Genomic DNA, 20,495 nt, shown 5'->3' on the forward strand with positions numbered 1-20,495 from the left:
GAGGAGACGCTGGAAATGAAAAAGAAAGATGAGCAGAGACCATACATAAGCTCTCTGGACACCTCCCACGCTCCTCCCCCTCCCCCCGCCCCACAGTCTCCCACAATCGCCTAAAACTGACAACTGACACTAAAAAATTTGCCCACATTCCCCCATTCCATACTGTATACCAAAGTGTTAAGCTTTTCTGGTCCAGGGATCAAAACCCCGAGAAAAGCATCTGCAAGACATGTGTGGAGAGAAGCAGATTGTATCCGAGAAACACAGAGACAGTGGTAATAGAAGAGAGAAAACTGGATCAAAGACAGTAATAATAGAACAGAGATACAGAAAAATGGCAGACGAGGGAACAGTGCTAAGGCAGTGTGAAAGAAGGAGTTGAAGACGTGATAGTGGGTGACCAAAAGGAGAAACTGCGATTGGGAAACAAAGGAAAGAGTAGAAGAGAGATATGCACAGGGTGATTCAACTGGCCCTACCGATGTCGTTTTATTCAACTCGTAATGTTATATCTGGCCTCCAGAAACTACGTGCGATATGTTCATCGTCTCTTGGTTTCTACGCGAAAAGCCTTAGTCCTATAGAAACTATGAACACTACGTATTTCTTGGAAATGTAATGTTGCTAAAATTTTCGCTGGGATACGTTTACGCTAGAAGCCGTAGTTTGCGAGTTATTCAAGGAAAACGCGAGTTTCAAACGTATTCCTACGAACAGCTCCCACCGGTAGAGATTCCTAGTATGCAGTCCCTCCTATGAATACAAAATATCAAACCAGACGAAAGATTTCCCACATTCGATCTTTATTGGTCTTCATTGACTGGTCTTACTAAGACATCGGCTTCGTCAAGCACTTAAAAATTGTGAAAATAACGTGTGTGTAAATTTTACCAGCCTAAAATAAACAGTTACATCGTTGTATTCATCAGGCCTTCTGATTGCTGTGGTTGTAAAGCTTAAGTTTGGATCGAATTGTATAAGTAATTAGTTTTAGACTAACGTATTCAAAAGTCGTTTTCTTTCATTACATTCACGGCTCAAGTTCATATTAGTAATGTCAACGAAATAGCTGACCATGCTGGTGGCCTGATAGCCGAATCGACAGAGAACAAAACAGGCCGAGTAACGGGTATAGTTCGTGTAGTCGGAAATTTTTTTTTTACAGCGGTAGGAGGGTGTGGTACGAACAACTACTAGAAATCCTGACAGGTGAAGGATGAGTGTGGGGGTGCACAGGTGCGTTTTAAGATCACTGCTGGAAGATTTTCTTGAATAACTCGAAAACCGTGGTCTGCAGTGCAGACGTATCCCAGTACAAAATTTAACTACTTTAAATGTCCCAAAAAAGGTCCACTTCGTTTGTTTTTTTAGGGGGGGGGGCGGAGGACTTACAGTTGGTGCGTGGCGAACGAGAGAATATAAAAATCTCGTACGTGGTTTTTGGAGGCCAGAAATAACAATGTGGACTACATAAAACGACATCGTTAGGGGTAGTTCAATCGCCCTGTACAGACAGTGGCTGTGAGAGGCAGATGCTGAGTATGAATGCTTCACTACAGAGAGAGACTGGGCAAAATGATTTACAATATCCTCTGTTAAAAGTGCATGAATATATTCGAATGCCAAAATTTTTGGTCAGGAAGGCGGAATGAGGATTGACACAGTTGGTTCTTTACTTTTCAGTCATAGCCTTTCAAATAGGGCCCTATCGATTATCTGCGATCCGACAAGAGCATTTTTCAGCTGCTTTACATATGTTACTACAGAAGAGGAAGTCTTTCTCAGTTTCGCATCTTTGGATGACGAGGACGAAGCACGGTGCATCGCGGGAGCAAGCCAGGGTGCATGTATGTGGCCACCAACCACTGTGAGCTGAAGACCGCCGCGGGCCAGGCAAGTGCACACGTTGTGCTGGCCAGGTCTCGAACCCAGGTTCTTTGCTTGCACGGGCCAGTGCTCTACCAACTGATACATCGAAGCACAACTCAAAATCGATCCTTACAGCTTTACTTACTTCAATAGCTCGTCTCCTGCCTTTCAGTCTGTCAGGAAGTTTCATACCAGCGCGCAGTCCGCTGCAGAGTGACAAATTCTCTCTGGCGTATTTTATTTATTTGGTATACAATAAACAGATATGCTGAACTCTAGTTCTAGAGTTATTACTGCTAATACAGTGAAACTTAAGGGTAAATTGAGTTTGGTTTTAACCAACCGCAAGGGAGATTTAAGGTGTTCCTAATCTGCGGCGTTTACAGAAACTTGTTCCAGATTACTTGCGACAGAAGTTCGGTAGAGTGTGCTTATCAGACAAAAAGAAAATATTCTAGCTGCAGAGAAAATTAAGAAAGGTTTCTGAGGTATGTATAAGAGCTCAATACCAACATTGCACTTTGCTGGCGGAGAGAGTTGACGGCAGAAATAATACGGAGTTCTTACTGCACTGCCGCTCTCCATGTTTCATCTCGTATGAAGCAGTCGGCTCGTGCAGTAAAAGGAAAACCTGCACGTGGTTTACTTGAACACCCAAGAGAGGTAGGCATAAAGCTACGTTTCTCTCGCCCAGTACGCGGATGGAGCAGTACAAAAAAACCGAAAATATTCGTGCGAAGTACTCATCTCCGTGCACTGTGCGGTGGCTTTCAGAGTGTAGTGGGCGTCCCTCCTGAGAGTCGTCAGGCGCATTTTCCCTGATGTTTCGGCAGATATTTGCAGTCGTTGTTCGCATGTCTTTCATGTCCCAGAGCCAACAGAAAGCGTCGAATCGTTTCCCCATCAAAAACCAAATTATTTTTTAATCGGAAATTCACGAGCCCATTCCACCGACCGCTCCAAAATGAGTCTAGGCTGAAATAGATTTTGTAAGTACTAAGAGCCACAGTAAAACTCGAAGAATACACAGTAATCCAAAAGCTATTCAGTAGCGCTCATGTTTTGCGGTAGCAAAATCCCTTATCCTAAATTCGGAATTTGTTGTGGAACATCGTGTAATATTTCCGCTTCAGCTTATATTTTTATGAGTTTCAAATATACGTAGTCTCCAAAGGGAAGTGGATTCCAAGCAGGGACCTGTCACTGAGTGTCTTTTGGCGGTAAACCACAGCTTCTCAGATATTCGTACGTGCATGCAGAATGTCTACTGAGACTTGGCAGCCTAGCAGTGAACGAAAGCACCATGAATTGTCGGGCGAGGCGTCTCATTATCTCAAAAACGTCACCCAAAAGTATAAAAATTGTTTCACTGAATAAAAACGTTTAGTATTCCATACAGATGCACTCATTCAAATCATAGGGTGATTCTTATATTTATACACTGCTTGAAAAAAAATTATGACCTCTCTTTAGAGGTTTCTAATTCAATCGAGCTTTATTTTTGCAACAGTACACATGGAGTACATGAAATTGTAGCATTTACAGCATCTACAGACGTTAAAGTAACCTCTGGCGTGCTACAGGGGAGTGTTATGGGACCATTGCTTTTCACAATACACATAAATGAATTAGTAGATAATGTCGGAAGTTCCATGCGGCTTTTCGCCGATGATGCTGTAGTACACAGAGAAGTTGCAGCATTAGAAAATTGTAGCAAAATGCAGGAAGATCTGCAGCGGATAGGCACTTGGTGCAGGGAGTGGCAACTGACCCTTAACATAGACATATGTAATGTATTGCGAATACATAGAAAGAAGGATCCTCTTTGTATGATTACATGATAGGCAACTGACCCTTAAAATAGACAAATGTAATGTATTCCGATTACATAGAAAGAAGGATCCTTCATTGTATGATTATATGATAGCAGAACTAACATTGATAGCAGTTACTTCTGTAAAATACCTGGGATATGCGTACGGAACGATTTGAAGTGAAATGATCATATAATATTAATTGTTAGCAAGGCAGGTGCCAGGTTGAGATTCATTGGGAGAGTCCTTAGAAAATGTAATCCATCAACAAAGAAGGCGGCTTACAAAACACTCGTTCGACCTGTACTTGACTATTGCTCATCAGTGTGGGATCCGTACGTGGTCGGGTTGACAGAGGAGATAGAGAAAATCCAAAAGAAGAGCGGCGCGTTTCGTCACAGGTTTATTTGGAACGCGTGATAGCGATACTGCGATGTTTAGCAATCTCAATTGCGGACTCTGCAAGAGAGGCGCTCTGCATCGCGGTGTAGCGTGCCTTCCAGCTTTCGAGAGGGTGTGTTTCTGGATGAGGTATCGAATATATTGCTTCTCCCTACTTATACCTCCCGAGGAGATCATAAATGTAAAATTAGAGAGATTCGAGCGTGCACGGAGGCTTTCCGGCAGTCGTTCTTTCCGTTAACCATACGCGACTGGAACAGGAAAGGGAGGTAATGACAGTGGCACGTAAAGTGCCCTCCGCCACACACCGTTGGGTGGCTTGCGAAGTATAAATGTAGATGTAAATGAAGCAGTTCTGAGCTACCCAACCTGAAACACCCATATTAGTACGTTGTCTAGCCTCCACAGGCAGCAATGCAGGCGTTGATTCTAGCATACAGTCGATGGTATAGATTTTGAATATTGTCTAGGGATACGTAATGCCACACCTGTTCCACTTGCTCACGTAGCTATGTAAGAGTTGTTGTTTGACACGTCTCATTATATCCCACAAGTCCGAAGACGGTGCTGGCCAGGAAAGTTGCTGCACATCTTGCAGAACACGTTGAGTTTCACGGGTAGTATGTGGCGAGCGTTATCCTGTTGAAACAAAACACCACCGCCCTGTTGCAAGAACGGAACCAGAACTGGTATGACAACATTTTGCATGTACTGAGCGCTGGTAAGTATACCCTCCAGAAACGCTAAACGTGAACAACAGTTGTAGTTTATCACATCCAATACCATAAGGCCTTTGATGGGGGTCAGGACGTCTTGAACGAATGCGCTCTACGACACAGCAAGACAGCACTCATCAGGTCTACTTCGTATGCGCAAAAATCATACCGCATAAGTTAATAAGAGAGTGGACTGATCCACCGTGGAACACAAAACACGTCAGAACACTGTTGCAGAAGCAAATCCCTAAGGCTGGCTAAGTTTCACGGAAGCTCGAAGTTTAGTGTGGACGTCAATGCGAGATATTTAAAATAGTTTCCACAATGAAACATTGTCTCAAAATATGGTAGAAAACACAAAGGATTTCTGGTCGTATGTAAAGTACACCAGTGGCAGAAAACAGTCAACACCGTCACTGAGCGATAGCGATGGAAATGTTACCGATGATGGTGCTACTAAAGCGGAGTTACTAAATACAATTTTCCGTAATCACTTCACGAAAAAATATTCCAGAATTCGAAACCAGAACAGCTGTTAGCGTGAGTGACATAAAAGTACATATCCTAGGTGTTGCGGAACAACTCAAATCAGTTAAAAACGGCAAGTCTTCCGATCCAGACGGGTCACCAATCGGGTTCCTTTCAGAGTATGCAGACACAATAGCGCCTTTCTTGGCAATCATATACAACCACTCACTTAACGAAAGGTCTGTTCCTAAAGACCAGAACATAGCACAGGTAGCCCCAATATTCAAGAAAGGCAATAGGAGTAACCCATTGAATTACTGACCCATATCACTGACCTCAATTTGCACTAGGATTTTGGAGCACGTACTGTACTCTAACATTATGAACCACCTTGAAGAAAATGACTTATTGATACATAACCAACACCATTTCAGAAAATTTCGTTCTTGTGCAACACACCTAACTCTTTAATCCCACGAAGTAATGAGTGATGTCAACAAGGGATCTCAGATCGATTCCATATTTCTGGATTTCCGGAAGGCTTTTGATACCGTACCTCACAAGCGACTATTAATCAAATTGCGTGCATATGGAGAACCGTCTCAGTTGTGTTATTGGATTCGTGATTTCCTCTCCGAGAGGTCACAGTTCGTAGAGATAGACGGTAAATCATCGATTAGAACAGAACTGATATCTGGCGTTCCGCAATGTAGTGTCATAGGCCCTCTGCTGTTCCCCATTTACATAAATGATGTAGGTGACAATCTGAGCAGCCCCCTTGGATTGCTTGCAGATGACGCTGTAATGTACCGTCTAGAAAAATCATCAGGCGATGAATTCCAGTTACAAAATGATCTAGAGAGAAATTCTGCAAGGTGCGAAAAGTGGCAATTGGCACTAAACAAAGAAAAGTGCGACGTAATCCACATGGGTACTAAAAGAAATCCGATAAATTTTGGGTATACGAGAAATCGCACAAATGTAAAGCCTATCAATTCGACTAAATACCTAGGAATTACAATTACGAGCAACTTAAATTGGAGAGACCACATAGATAATATTGTAGGGAAGGCGAAACAAAGACGGTGCTTTGTTAGCAGAACACTTAGAAGATTCGACAAACCCACTAAAGAGACAGGAATATTGCTGCGTGATGTGGGATTGACGGAGGACATCGAAGAAGTGCAAAGAAGGGCAGCTCGTTTCATGTTATCGTGCAATAGGTGTGAGAGTGTCACTGATTTGATACGCGAGTTGGGATGGCAGTCACTGAAACAAAGGCGGTTTTCTTTGCGGTGATATCTGTTTACGAAATTTCAATAACCAACTTTCTCTTCCGAATCCGAAAACATTTTTTTGGCACCCACCTACATAGGGAGAAATGATCATCACAATAAAATAAGAGAAATCAGAGCTCGAACGGAAAGATTTATGTGTTCCTTTTTCCCAAGCGCCATTCAAGAGTGGAATGGTGGAGAAGTAGTACGAAAATGGTTCGATGAACCTTCTGCCTGGCGCTTAAGCGTGATTTTCAGAGTATCCACGTACATGTAGATGTAGATGTAGACTAGCGTGCAGGCAGAATGTACTTTTATCCCTGAAGACCACGGCACGGAATCAAGCAGTGCACGCCGATGCTGCGACGAACCCCCAGTCCCATTGTTGATAACTCGTTCGCAACATTTCGTGTTGACACATCTGGGCAAACCAACCATGTTATCTAAGCTACGGTAGCTGTAGGATCCGCCTCAACTGCCCTTACACTACGGCGATCCTGGAGGTCGTTGTACTGCGTGGACGCTCAGATTCTGCTCTACGGGTATGAGAACGTTCACGTGAGCAGTGACACCAGCATCGTTGTACAACTGACGCAGCTCGTCCAACTTGTGTGATAGTTCTGTGCAAGGATCATCCTGCCTCACGAAAGGCCACAATTTGACCCTTTTCCTACACGGTCAGTAGTCTGTAGGAAACACGAGTGCGTCTCCGTGGCACGGTTTCCTGCTTATTTCGCGAATTTGCACCACACTGAGCCTGTTCAAGGATAGACAGATGGTACTCCGGTAGCTATGTCACTACCCTGTCTGTTGGCGGATGACGATGAAACCATTTTCAGTACGTCTTCTATCCCTCAGGTGGCATATGCTGTCATCGGATCAAACTCGAAATCTTCTTTCCAGGTGCACTAATTTATTTATGTATTTATTTTTCAAGGAGAGGCACGCTTCATTTGCTCCTTTCTTCGCAGCGTAAATTTCACATGAAGTCAAAACAAATACATGGCCAAAACTGCCTGTAGAGGTGGTACTTTCTTTTCAGAATTTATGGATATATACGTATTGTAACTATAACATGAAGGAAAATGAGGTGTATTGCATGAACATGAAGAAGGCTTTGCGAAGAAAGGAGCAAATGAAGTGCGCCTCTCCTTGTTTGATTATGCAGGGCCAGAAAAATAAATAAATAAATAGTGGGTCATAATATTTCCCTTTTTCCTGAGTAATTTCCACGCTCTTTGAGAAATTATCAGGTTCGTTTTATGCACAGCCAACTAAGTAGCAGGTACTGTTTCAACAGTAACGTTGACAATACCATTTCATTTTTAAATTGAGTTTTTGGCATTTCGTGCACGTAGCAAACTGATGAACAGTTTGAAATATTTCCTGAAATTATTGACGTAGAACTTGTCTGTAATGCAAGAATTGGATGTTTCTTTGAAACAAGCCTGGATTGTTAGCATGGGGTCCAAACGTCTTTTCAGCACAGGAAATGACTGTTTGTGATGGTAAATATGTTTCGCGAACGCAGATGTCATAGTACCGTTGTTGTTACCAATTCTCCGCGTATCTTGTGGACTCTTCTTCCAAAACATTTATGACTCAAGCCTCCTTACTCTTGACACTGTTATATCAAAGAGAGAAACGAAAAGTATACGGGCCACTTTAAGTCGCTCAGTGTTTGCTGGCACAAAATAGTCATGGGAAGACGTCTGTTACCATTTCCTAGCAGACTCATCCCCCTGGCAGACCATCCATACATACTCTTTTGTTTTTCAACAAAAAAGTCAGTTAAGCAATGTGTCCTGCTCCTTTTCTGTTAAAGTCCTGGAAGCGGTGCAATATATGACACAGTCATTCTTTCTCAGCTTTTCAGAACACTTGTGACGGAGGCAAAACTAATAAAACATTACTTTGTCATCCAATTTTGAGACGCCGTATGCAGCAATAAAAGAAATAATATATTTTGATAAAGCTGTGATAGAATTGTACTGATATGCCGGTTTTTATTTCAGTAACATGTTTTAATTTGCTGGCAGTATACTCATGACCTTTCACGATTGCTGTTTTTATAACATTTTGTTCGTAATTTCCAACATTACGTTCTCCTTTATTTCTTTTCTTGGCTCGTTCACTTCCTTCTAAATCAATTCTTGACAGCAGACGGCATGTGGAGATAATCACCATTGGAAGGTCATTTTTCCAGGAGTATAGTCCTTTCAGTAATGACGTTGCTTTAACAAAGTCTCAAAAACTTGCTTACAATGGGTGGTATCAGGCCCTTTTTATGCCGAGGACGTATCTATAGCCATAGATTCTAGTGCTGTGCTGAATTCTGTTGTACAGTAGAACAGTAAGTAAGAGCAAGAATAAAACACTGTTGAGAACCAACGGAGAAGGCTAAGTGGGTTGCGTCTGCCAGTTACGCAGGTGTCGTAACAGAATGTCAACACAGGGCACCGCAAGTATAAACAAGCCATGAAAACGTTTCATAAGATTAAGTGAGAGGGAAGCCAAGAACAACTGAGTCAGCACTTCGACAACAGTTCGGAATGTACAGAGCTTGCCATTGTAACGAGATTAAATGTCGTTACATTACTTAGAGCTCTCAGAAGAACACCTTTCAGCACGCAAATTGCACATGAACGAACGTTCTGAAACCCTGAAGTTGAACACTAGAGCAGCCGAGAGCACTGACAGACTCAGGAAACGAGAGTACGTTCGGTCACCAGTGCGAGGAGGAGGGGTCACGTCACGCGAGCTATGAAACCTCTACTCTCCTCAAGCTCAGTCTCACAGTTAGACAATTCCATTTTGGTTACGAATACCGATGAAAGACCAGCTCTGTTAAGTTATAGGACTCTGTGGTGAATTCAGAGAATGTCTACGAGCTGGTGCCAGCTTGGAGTGCACTGCTACCAACCCACAACTATCCGGCCGTGGAGGAGGACTTCTTATCTACAATCCGCATTCCTGCGGGTCACAACGGTGATTGACTGAAGTTGGGGGCCGGGCCGATATTCGTGGACGAAGAACCGATCGGTTCGTCTGCATGCTGTGCAGCTTGGACGCTGGACTCCTGTTTTGCCGGTACTGGGGTAGTACAAGTACCGCCTTACAGGCTGTACTCTGTATGCTGGGACCGACATTCGGACTGTCCTCCGGGTTGCTGCTCGGTCTTCGGCCTACATGCCACCTCGACGGCCGACAACTGGGGTATACTGATTTCTCGGCCGAGCTTAGGTGCAGCTTCACTCGTCGAGAACGCTGAAGCTCTGACGGATGTCCACAGCATCCTCCTGCGATGGCGCCTCTAGAGTCACCACGGGCAATGCGCGACCCGTGCTCAGCAAGTTCCTAACGTGCCACCTCGAGCTTTCAAGCAGTGCATACGCAGCACAGTCCCAGCAAGGCACCGCCACGGAGAAGGCGAAGTGATCGTAAAACTCACGCCAATAAAAGAATGTTAACTGAACGATGCTTCATTATCATCTCGATGCTCTACAGTAACAGTCATCCACGCTCTCCGCTAGAATTCCTAATAGCAAAGTGAAACCAGATCGGGTGCAACAACTAATTCTGTCAAAAGCCCTTCCGAAATGACTACGCGAATCGTTATAAACCTGACAAATAATGCCCCCGATCTGATTAGAAACAAGGCGAACTATCGCGTTTATTAGTTACACCAAGAAATCTGGCACTGAAGAGTACTTGTTTTCGCCATAAAGATATTCATGAACTAATATTGGACTCTCCCAATGCATCTGCTCGAAACCAAATAGAAAACTTACTTAGTTAGTTACAGACATCATGAAATATTCATGATAGATACAAAGAGCTATTGTGGAGAGTACTGTAACTCAGAAAAGTGTATAGTTAAAATTAAATCCCTTGTTTCATTATCCTAAACGAAATAGCTAAATATTGTAAGCAACCTTAAATGTGTTACGTCAAAATTCATTGACCTCAGAATATATGGTCAATTCGCAGAGGACTGAAGAAGTAAATGTACTACTTCTATAACAGGTCAACCTGATAGTACAGTTAGGGATTAATGTATATCCTTAAGGCACGCAGTAATAGATACCTCAAAGAAAATTTTAGAATTGGAGAAACAGAGAAAGAATACATGGCTTAATGAGGATTGAAGTGAAGCAGTTACTGGCAGAATGATTGCAAGAATTAAATTTATACCAAATCATAAAGATGAGAACACACTCAGCTGTCCTCAAAAACTAAAACCCTGTCGCGCATTAATCAGAAAGAGAAAGATCTAGTCACGGAAATATTGAATAAAAAAGGAAACGGTAAGAGGACTGACATTAATTTATTTTTTTTGCTTTCTTTTAGTATATTCAAACTACATAAAAGAAATAACGGTAATTATTCTTGCAACCACACGAAAGATATTAATGTGACACTGGTAACCGAACTGACACATATTAAGGCCAGAGGTACATACTATTTTGAAGCTCTACTAAATGTTAATAGTCACATTAACTCAGACAATAATAATGCAGCGTTACGAACCGCTGAAATAGTAGCTGAGGAACGCCCCCTAAAAGAAGTGAAACAAAATGTACAGAAACTTGTAAGATGTGAAGCAGCTGCCCGTGTCTCAATACCCACATATCTGGAAAATAAACAATCTGCATGTACTGGAAACATTTAGTAACTGAAGATGTCATTGCGGAAAGGTACCTAAGTCACTTTTTGGTATCTGTGCATCCATTTTCGATACCCATGCACAAAGATACGCATTAAATAGAAAGATACCTGTATCGTTAATTGTGGCAAAACGTATGCGATAAAAGGCTGCACTGCAGAAACGTTCCTGAGTAACTGACTTGGGTACTTTTCTGCTTTCCCACGCATGAGTGTTAGTATCGCCAAAACATTCACAAAGTTATAAAATGGCGGAAAACGAGGCTGTGCTACATGTTTCTCAAAAGAAAAGGAAGAAGGGTGTTGTAAGAAGTGAAGAATATAGAAGAAACTTTATTAAGAAAGCTTGTGGAAGTAGTGAAGCATACACTTCCTACAGTGGAAAGAGAGTACTTCACCGAGAAATACGCTCAAATATCAAGACGTTTGAGTCACTGATTTGTCGCTTTAAGCTGTAGTTGCAACAATTAGTATGTCCCAGGAACAACTTATGTTGTTTGTTATCTCTCAAACTAACTATTTTAAAATTAACTAATAGATAATTGTCAGACATTGTTCAAAGGCCGACTTTCAGATTGTTGTAAGGATAGACCTATTTTTATGCCTTCGTTCAAAGAAATAAAGGAAAATCGGAATAACAAGAGTAAAGTAACAGCACAGATTGCTACTCACCATAATGATGAGCAGTTGAGTTTCAGAGATGCACAATGAGAAGATTGTTACACACGCAGCTATCGGACAAAGCCTTCCCCAGAAAGGAAAAAAATACACGTATTTACACAAGCAAGCACACGCCAAGCACTCTCGGCTGCCATCACTGGCAGCATTGTTTGTACAACAATGTTTGGTTGTCGATATTAATCGCTGTCACGGTGGCAACATTCAATACTTAAATGCGCAACAAGAATAAACAAATTAAATTTAAATTTATACTACGTCTGACTTCTTTTCCCCAAGTAACAACGTGACATTACAGCTTTTCAGTTTTAGTACGCAAAACTATATAAGCCACTTAATTTTATGGGATTGTGTTTGCTATCTTAACTTACGGGTGCGGTAACAAATTTTTTGAAATTTTCACTGAAGAGGGACAGGAAGGAATAATGTAAACTCTGTATAGATTAAACACAAAAGATGAATAGGATGTTCATTTGAAACGAATCATTGAAGTGGTAGATCCAGCACAACGAAGACCACGCGAAGAACACCCACACCTTAGAGACAAAGCATTTAAAGACAATATATTGTTGTGTGAGAAAAGGTGCAAATTGGCAGGGAATCGATCTTCTCCTTATACAGTGTGTCCGATAAATGCATAAGAAGACTTCACGATTGCCACTTCTGGAACAGTCACCACATGATGCAACAGGTAGGAGATCCAGTGGAAATGCTATAAAGGTACTGCAACTGGGGCATATCTGGGAACATACTGAAATGTATCCAGTGAAGTAATGCCATTACTCAGGCAAAAAATCCTCTATATAGATATTCCCTTGTCCGTCAGCAAGATTTATTCACTTTTTAAAGAGACACATCCAAATACTAAGACAAACCATAAGTTTTACAACAGATACTTCAACGAAAACTTGACACTGCGGTTGGCACACCCACAAGTAGATGTGTGCTGTGTTTGTGAACAATGAAACAACAAAATCAGAAACCCCATTCCGAATCAAACAGCCAAACGGGCAGAAGTAGCTGAACTAATGATTCACAAAACGAGAAATAATAAATTTTACAGTGCTTTAAAGGAAAGTACGGAAGAAGCATGAATAATGAAAACTCGGTGGCCTCCGTGTTTGGTTCTGCGGTATCGGCCACTATCCAGATGGCCACTCCTTCAAATATACGCGCCGCCAGCTGCACCAACGTGTTTCCTACAGCCGCCACCGCGGCCCGAGGGCTCCGCCGTCAACGATTGTGCCACTGCCGATGACACTCAAACATAATCTTTCCGAGGCTCCTCCGGCGGGTGTACTTGAGTTCGAACATTCATGCCGTGACACCATTTGTACGTGGTTGCCGGTTGAATAACCTTTACAGACTTTCATAGTGGCCAGGCCTCGACATCTTCTGAGTTGACATTGTACTGAAAAACGACAGATTTATAAATCCTCTGTACAGGTATACAGTTCTACATTCAAATCCACTGTCAGTAACAATGTTATGTATAATTTTATCTGTTTGATATTAGATACAGAATATACCAATATTTGAATTCTCTTTTCTTTAACAGCATCTGTTCCTCGCTCATATATCCACTAAAAAACCACACAGTGTGCAAGGAAGAGATAACAGACTTCACGCAAAACCTTTAGCTGCAGCACTACCAATTCATGACATATTCTGTTTGCTTTTCATGCACAATTTGAAGACAAACCAACACATTCCTATGAGTACCGCGAAGGACAAGGGAGAAAAGATGCAGATGAAGTGGTGTTATTTCTTAATGCTGATGTTGACAAATTTGTCCCAATGAACATATCACAAATAGACTTAATGAGCAACAACTGCAGTGGACAAAAGAAGAATAAGTTGATATGTCTGTATAAGCAGAAGAAACTAACGATGAAAGTCCGAAACAAATTATTGGACTGTTCAATTAACCAAAACAAATTCTCCAAGGATAACACCAACACAAAGCAGTGATCCATCTTCGAATCACAACTACATACAAGAATAATATAGAAAACAACTGAAATAATTTCCTACTAGTCTCCGCCAGAGACTTCTCCGATATACCAAGCCTAATCCAGAGATCAGCGAGAAGATCCAAGCCGGGCTGCCGGGGCGGCAGCTATCCAAGTTTACTGGCGGTCGATGAACTGCCGACGTGCGGCCGAGCGCCAGCCTTTATAGCGCTTCAGCGGATGAGTACCTCGGAACAATTTTCCATCACGTCGTTTGACGTGTGAAAATAGCTCTGGGGTCTGCAGCGACCAATTCCTTATTTTTATTTGGCCAGTAGTGGCCCCTGGTGGCCACTGGTGTCTGTGCTGTGTTGTTGTTGTTGTTGTTGTTGTGACCGTTCATCAATATTGCTTGTCGGTTGTGTAGTGCTTCGCTGTGCCAGCGAAACGGGCAATGCGCGGTTGCAGGCTGTCAGTTTGGTTGCTGATACTCTAGGCGCCGTGATGTCTGGTGGAGAAGGCCACAGCATAGCTCTTCTAAGATTTTGCTTGGCATTAACTGATACTATTATCCCCTTCTATCCACTAAGAGGACATTCATTCTTGCCGTATGATGAGAAGTTTGGGATGATAAAACGTGCTGTTAAGAAGAGAGAGTGGATTCACACTCGCTATTGCTATTGCGATCTTATTGTTGCACCTTCAAAATCCGGCACTATTATTTTGATATTAAGGATTTTACCAAATGGTGCCCTCAATTTCATAAGAAGATGTCGGCATCCCTAGAAACATCAGGTGCTTCTCAAGGAAAAAAATATATTTCTGTGTATTCCAGTTTAGCTTTTTCAAGAATTCCTCGAAAAAGAAAGGGTGTGTAGTAACAGGCACCAGAATTTGTGGATTGATCGAACACAACTTTCATCGGTCTCATTCAGGAACAGCTGTTTCACACACATTTCCCACTCAAGCACTACATCAAGAGGATAAAGTTCCTATGAAACAGAGTAAGATAAAAGATTTTAAAAATGGCTGAAACAGCAACTGTTGAAATTCTTCACCATAAATGATAACAGCCAAACAGTTGCAGGATAAAGACTTATTAAAATTCTTGACCACGGTTCAGGTATATCTAAATATACCTTCATCAGAATACACTAAAATCACATCCTGCAGTGGAGAAATATAAAACAATTATGCCAAAGGCGTCGTCAGTAGTTATGCCCTTGGTATATTTGTTTTATGTATCTGCACTGCATGATGTGATTTTAGTGTATTTTACTTCTGATGAAGGTATATTTAGATATACCGAATGAACCGACTTTATCCTGGCTAAATTTTGACACACAAACATTTTGCAAACGGCAAAACACAGCTCTTAGGTTCAGTACAAGCAAAAACTTATCAAGAAAATGCAAAGCCAGCTTGTCTATAGTTATGATTTTTCGTGTATAGCACACTGAAATAATAATTTTTTGAAATCCTGTGTTACTACCTGTGATGTTGCCCTATTAATGTTTGGAGTTAATAACAATGTTCTTCAAGTAATAAGGTTAAAATGCGAAAATAATTTCATTTGTGAACTGTGTCTAATACTTTCAATGCAGAAAGCAATCTAAAACAACCGATTTTGTATATTTTTCAACTCTAAATTATTTCATTATCGAACACTTATTTACAGAATATCAACCTCATTTTATCTGAAAATTAACTAGTACTTTTTTCTTTGACCGTATATTCATAAGTTGTCAGCTGAACTGATTTTTCTCGTTACCCAGAATTTGCATCAACTGACTTAGCCATCTTTTTGCAATGACGCATTCAGTTTGACTGTAAAGACTTGGAAAGAAGAGAAAATTCGAGATAAATGGAAAGATTAATTAATTAATAGAATATATAAAATAGGAGACCCATCTGTCTGAAACTACAAAATCAGCAAACTAAACACCTACTCACATAAATTTACAAAGGCCAGAACAATATCTGGAAGAAATAATCGATGATGCACAAGTTGGTATTAGGAGAAACAATCAAAAGTGAGTAACTGAAACACTTTGTAAATCTTACTACAAAATCGATTTGAATGTGCTGACGGTGTACATATACTGATCAGCCAGATGATTATGACTATCTGCTTAATAGCTGGCATTTCCGCCTTTGGCACGGATAACAACGGCGTGGCATCTTGGCATGGAAGCAGTGAAGCTTTAGCAGGGCCCTGGGGGGTGTTGGCACCACATTTGCCCACACAACTCACCTAATTCACACAAATTCCGAAGAGCTGGGGGAGGTCTGAAACCACGTTAGATAACATCCCAGCTGTGTTTGATCAGTTTACGACCAGATGAACTGAGGGGCCAGCACATCAATTGACACTCGCCACTGTGTTCCTTGAACCACACTTTCACACACTTGGCCTTGTGGCATGGAACATTACCTTGCGGCAAAGTCCGGCTGCCGTCGGGAAATACAATACTGGCCACTAAAATTGCTACACCGAGAAGAAATGCAGATGATAAACGGGTATTCAATGGACAAATATATTGTACTAGAACTGACATGTGATTAAATTTTCACATTGGGTGCATACATCCTGAAAAATCTGTACCCAGAACAACCACCTCTAGCCGTAATAACGGCCTTGATACGCCTGGGCATTGAGTCAAACAGAGCTTGGATGGCGTGTGCAGGTACAACCGCCCATTCAGCTTCAACACTATACCACAGTTCATCAAGAGTAGTGACTGGCGTATTGTGACGAGCCAGTTGCTCGGCCACGATTGACCAGACGTTTTCAATTGGTGAGAGATCTGCAGAATGTGCTGGCCAGGGCAGAAGTCGAATATTTTCTGTATCCAGAAAGGCCCGTACAGGACCTGCAACATGCGGTCGTGCATTATCCTGCTGAAATGTGGGGTTTTGCAGGGATAGAATGAAGGATACAGCCACGGGTCGTAACACATCTGAAATTTAACGTCCACTGTTCAAAGTGCCGTCAGTGCGAACAAGACGTGACCGAGACGTGTAACCAATGCAACGTGAACGAGACATGTAACCAATGCAACCCCATACCATCACGCCGGGTGATACGCCAGTATGCGATGACGAATACACGCTACCAATGTGCGTTCACCGCGATGTCGCCAAACACGGGTGCGACCATCATGATGCCCTAAACAGAACCTGGATTATCCGAAAAATTGACGTTTTGCCATTCGTGCACCCAGGTTCGTCGTTGAGTACACCATCACAGGCGCTCCTGGCTGTGATGCAGCGTCAAGGGTAACCGCAACCGTGGTCTCCGAGCTGATGGTCCATGCTGCTGCATACGTCGTCGAACTGTTCGTGCAGATGGTAGTTGTCTTGCAAACGTCCCCATCTGTTGACTCAGGGATCGTGACGTGGCTGCACTATCCGTTACAGCTATGCGGATAAGATGCCTGTCATCTCGACTTCTAGTGATACGAGTCCGTTGGGATCCAGCACGGCGTTCCGTATTACCCTCCTGATCCCACCGATTCCATATTCTACTAACATTCATTGGATCTCGACCAACGCGAGCAGCAATGTCGCGATACGATAAACCGCAGTGGCGATAGGCTACAATCCAACCTGTATCAAAGTCGGAAATGTGATGGTACGCATTTCTCATCCTTACTCGAGGCATCACAACAACGTTTCACCAGGCAACGCCGGTCAACTGCTGTTTGCGTATGAGAAATCGGTTGGAAACGTCATGTCAGCACGTTGTAGGTGTCGCCACCGGCACCAACCTTGTGTGAATGCTCTGAAAAGCTAATCATCTGCATATCACAGCATCTTCTTCCTGTCGGCCATGGTACCTTGCGCAAGCTCCACTTGACCATGGACGCCCACGTGGATGGTCCCAAGAGCGTAATGAAACCACCGATAGCTTGTCTCCGTCCTGCAATTATGTTGTCAAGCTGTTGTTCCGCTAGAAGACGAGGGATTCACGCTTTCCCATCGGCACCATGAGGATGGTATAGAGATTCATCAGACAGTGCGATGCCCTATCAGTGCTGATGGTCACGACCCCATTTCAGTCTAGTTGCCGATGTCGTAGTGTTAACATTGGCACATGCAAGAGACGTCGGCTGACAGCCCCATCAGTAGGAGTGTTTGGTGCACTGCGTATTCAGGCACACTTGTACTCTGCCCAACATTAAAGTATGATGTTAGTTCCACCCCACGTAGCAGCCTGTCCTGTTTTGCCAGTTGTACGTCGTCCGACTATTGTAATGAGGGGTGGCATCCCAACCCCAAGAAGTTTTGAACGTGATTTCGCCCTGGTTTCGGCACGTGTTGAAGACTCTCACCACAGCACTCCTCGGACATCCGACCAGTTGTGCAGTTTCTGAAATGGTCGCGCCGAGCCCCCAGGCCATCTCAATCTGCCCACGGTCAAACTCAGATAGATAGCGCCTTCCCCATTCCACAAACGGACAACGCGCTCACTGATATTACATGCACCGTACTTGTGACTTACTAGCAGTCATTCCTCGCCAGGTGACGTTGCTATCGCCTGCACTGGTTTATATTGATGGTAAGTCTGTGGGCAGAATGTTTTGTCTGATCAAAGTATGTTAATACGATTGACAGAAACTATCTGTGGTTGACTACGAAAGAATTTGAAATACCAAATAATTCGATACCGCTGGCGGATAGGTGAATTCAAAGTACAAAATTTAGAGCAACAGCGGGGAACTGTATCTCGGTATTCTTCCATGATACTTGGACTAGAAATTCCTTCGTCACTATACTTTTCAATCTCGTTATGGAGCAGATTATCAGAAAATAAAACTGTCAAAACTCGGGTGAAAAATAGAGGAAGGTTTTAACATCCTACCATTTGCCGATGACGCCGAAGGTTTAGAAGAAAATTAAAAAGACATTAACTTCCTCATCACAGCATTGTGTAACAGATTACATGGAACAGAACTAGAAATCAATACCAGTAACACCAAAAACTGCATTGCCTCGTGCCAAACTAGAGCAAATCGTACCTTTAACACTGATGGTGAGATCGTAGAATCTGGTTAACTACAGAAAACAATGCCAGAGAAGAAATAAATATTAGGAAAAACGTAGTGTATGTTATTTCACATTACTGGACATATTGCAAAGCAAACTTATTTCAAGGTATTCATAGATTCACGCGTATAAAACTCTTATTAATGATTTTCTGACTTACGCTTCCAATACATTGACAAAATCCGAAGAGGCAAAGTTAATAATTTTTCAAAGGAAAATTTGGAGGAACATACCTGCCATAATTAAGTATAACAGCACAGTCGGATAGAGAATATTAATAAAGAAAGAAGTATATGGTATGTGTGGGAAACCAGACATTATTTGCAAAGTCAAAGCTAGGAGACATCAGAACACACGTGGATAAATATCATACCAACATCACAAATTTTCTTGAATGGTTACCAGTTACGTCTCATTACTGAGCCAGCAGATCAATTTAAATTGTTGTTCAGTATGTGACACTAATTACGTATCCTGGTATTTTTTACAGTCTACAGCTAAGCCGCCTTAGTTAAATAAAAAATCCTGAGTGAATAACGTAGATGGTAATGTAAACTGTTGCTAATCAGACGTTGTTATACGACCCATTTTGCTACACATAAGAACAAAGCGTCAATAACAGTGATAGTTGCATCGCCCAAGAGATATCACTTCTAATAGCATATAAAAAAAGTAAGAGCGTGACAGCTGTCAGCCAGGTTGGCTGACAATGTCAAGAAAAACAGTAGGAGACTTCATTAAATTGGATACGTACTTCGAGTTCCAGAAGAACGAAAAATCTATCAAGTATGTACTGAACTTCCTCAAGGATGAGTGTCCCTTGGATACCCAAGACAACGATACTTCGTGATCATTAAAGAAGATAATTATGAAAATTTTACAAGTGATGACTTGGAAAATGAAAAGCCAAGATACAACTACTTGATTATATGTAAACTCAAAGTGGAGAGGGGAAGGAAGGAATAGAAAGGAACGGGAGAGGTTAACTGCTGTCAGAAGCATCGGGAATTTACGCGGAAGCGACAGCGACGTCTGAAAATTTGTACTGCACTGGGATTCGAACCTGCGATCTTCTGCTTACTACGCAGGTGCGTTAACCCCTGCTCCATCCAGGACCCAACGTTATCGCAACAGCGTGGAATATATAGACATACGTCATAGCCCGTTCACACTCCCATCGAGCACCTCCTGTCGGTAGTCCCTGTCCATTTCCTCCATGATTGCTATTCTGATATTCCCACAGAAGGTTGGACGTATTTGTGCATCCGCAATGAAGAGGATTGATCCATTGTTCAGCTAGGCATGTCAGTTATATGAATGCGGGGTGTCTGTTTTTTCGGAGATGTACGAAAGCACAGACGCAATGCAATCATATAATTAGTATAATATAAAAGACCTACTTAGCAAAGCATTGTAACGTAAGCAGCGCAGATCTTTCATAGCTTGTGGAGCTATTTAGTTAGTTAGTTAGTTACTTAGTTATTTGTTCCACTGTTCAATCTCACGATGATTGTTGTGACGTGAAATGTGTCAAGTGCATAAGAAATGCACACATGAATCAAGGTTTTTTTAAGCTTAAAACTTTTATTACCTACCCCATACCCT

Source organism: Schistocerca piceifrons, chromosome 8 (genome assembly GCF_021461385.2).
Source record: "Schistocerca piceifrons isolate TAMUIC-IGC-003096 chromosome 8, iqSchPice1.1, whole genome shotgun sequence".
Classification (NCBI taxonomy): domain Eukaryota; kingdom Metazoa; phylum Arthropoda; class Insecta; order Orthoptera; family Acrididae; genus Schistocerca; species Schistocerca piceifrons.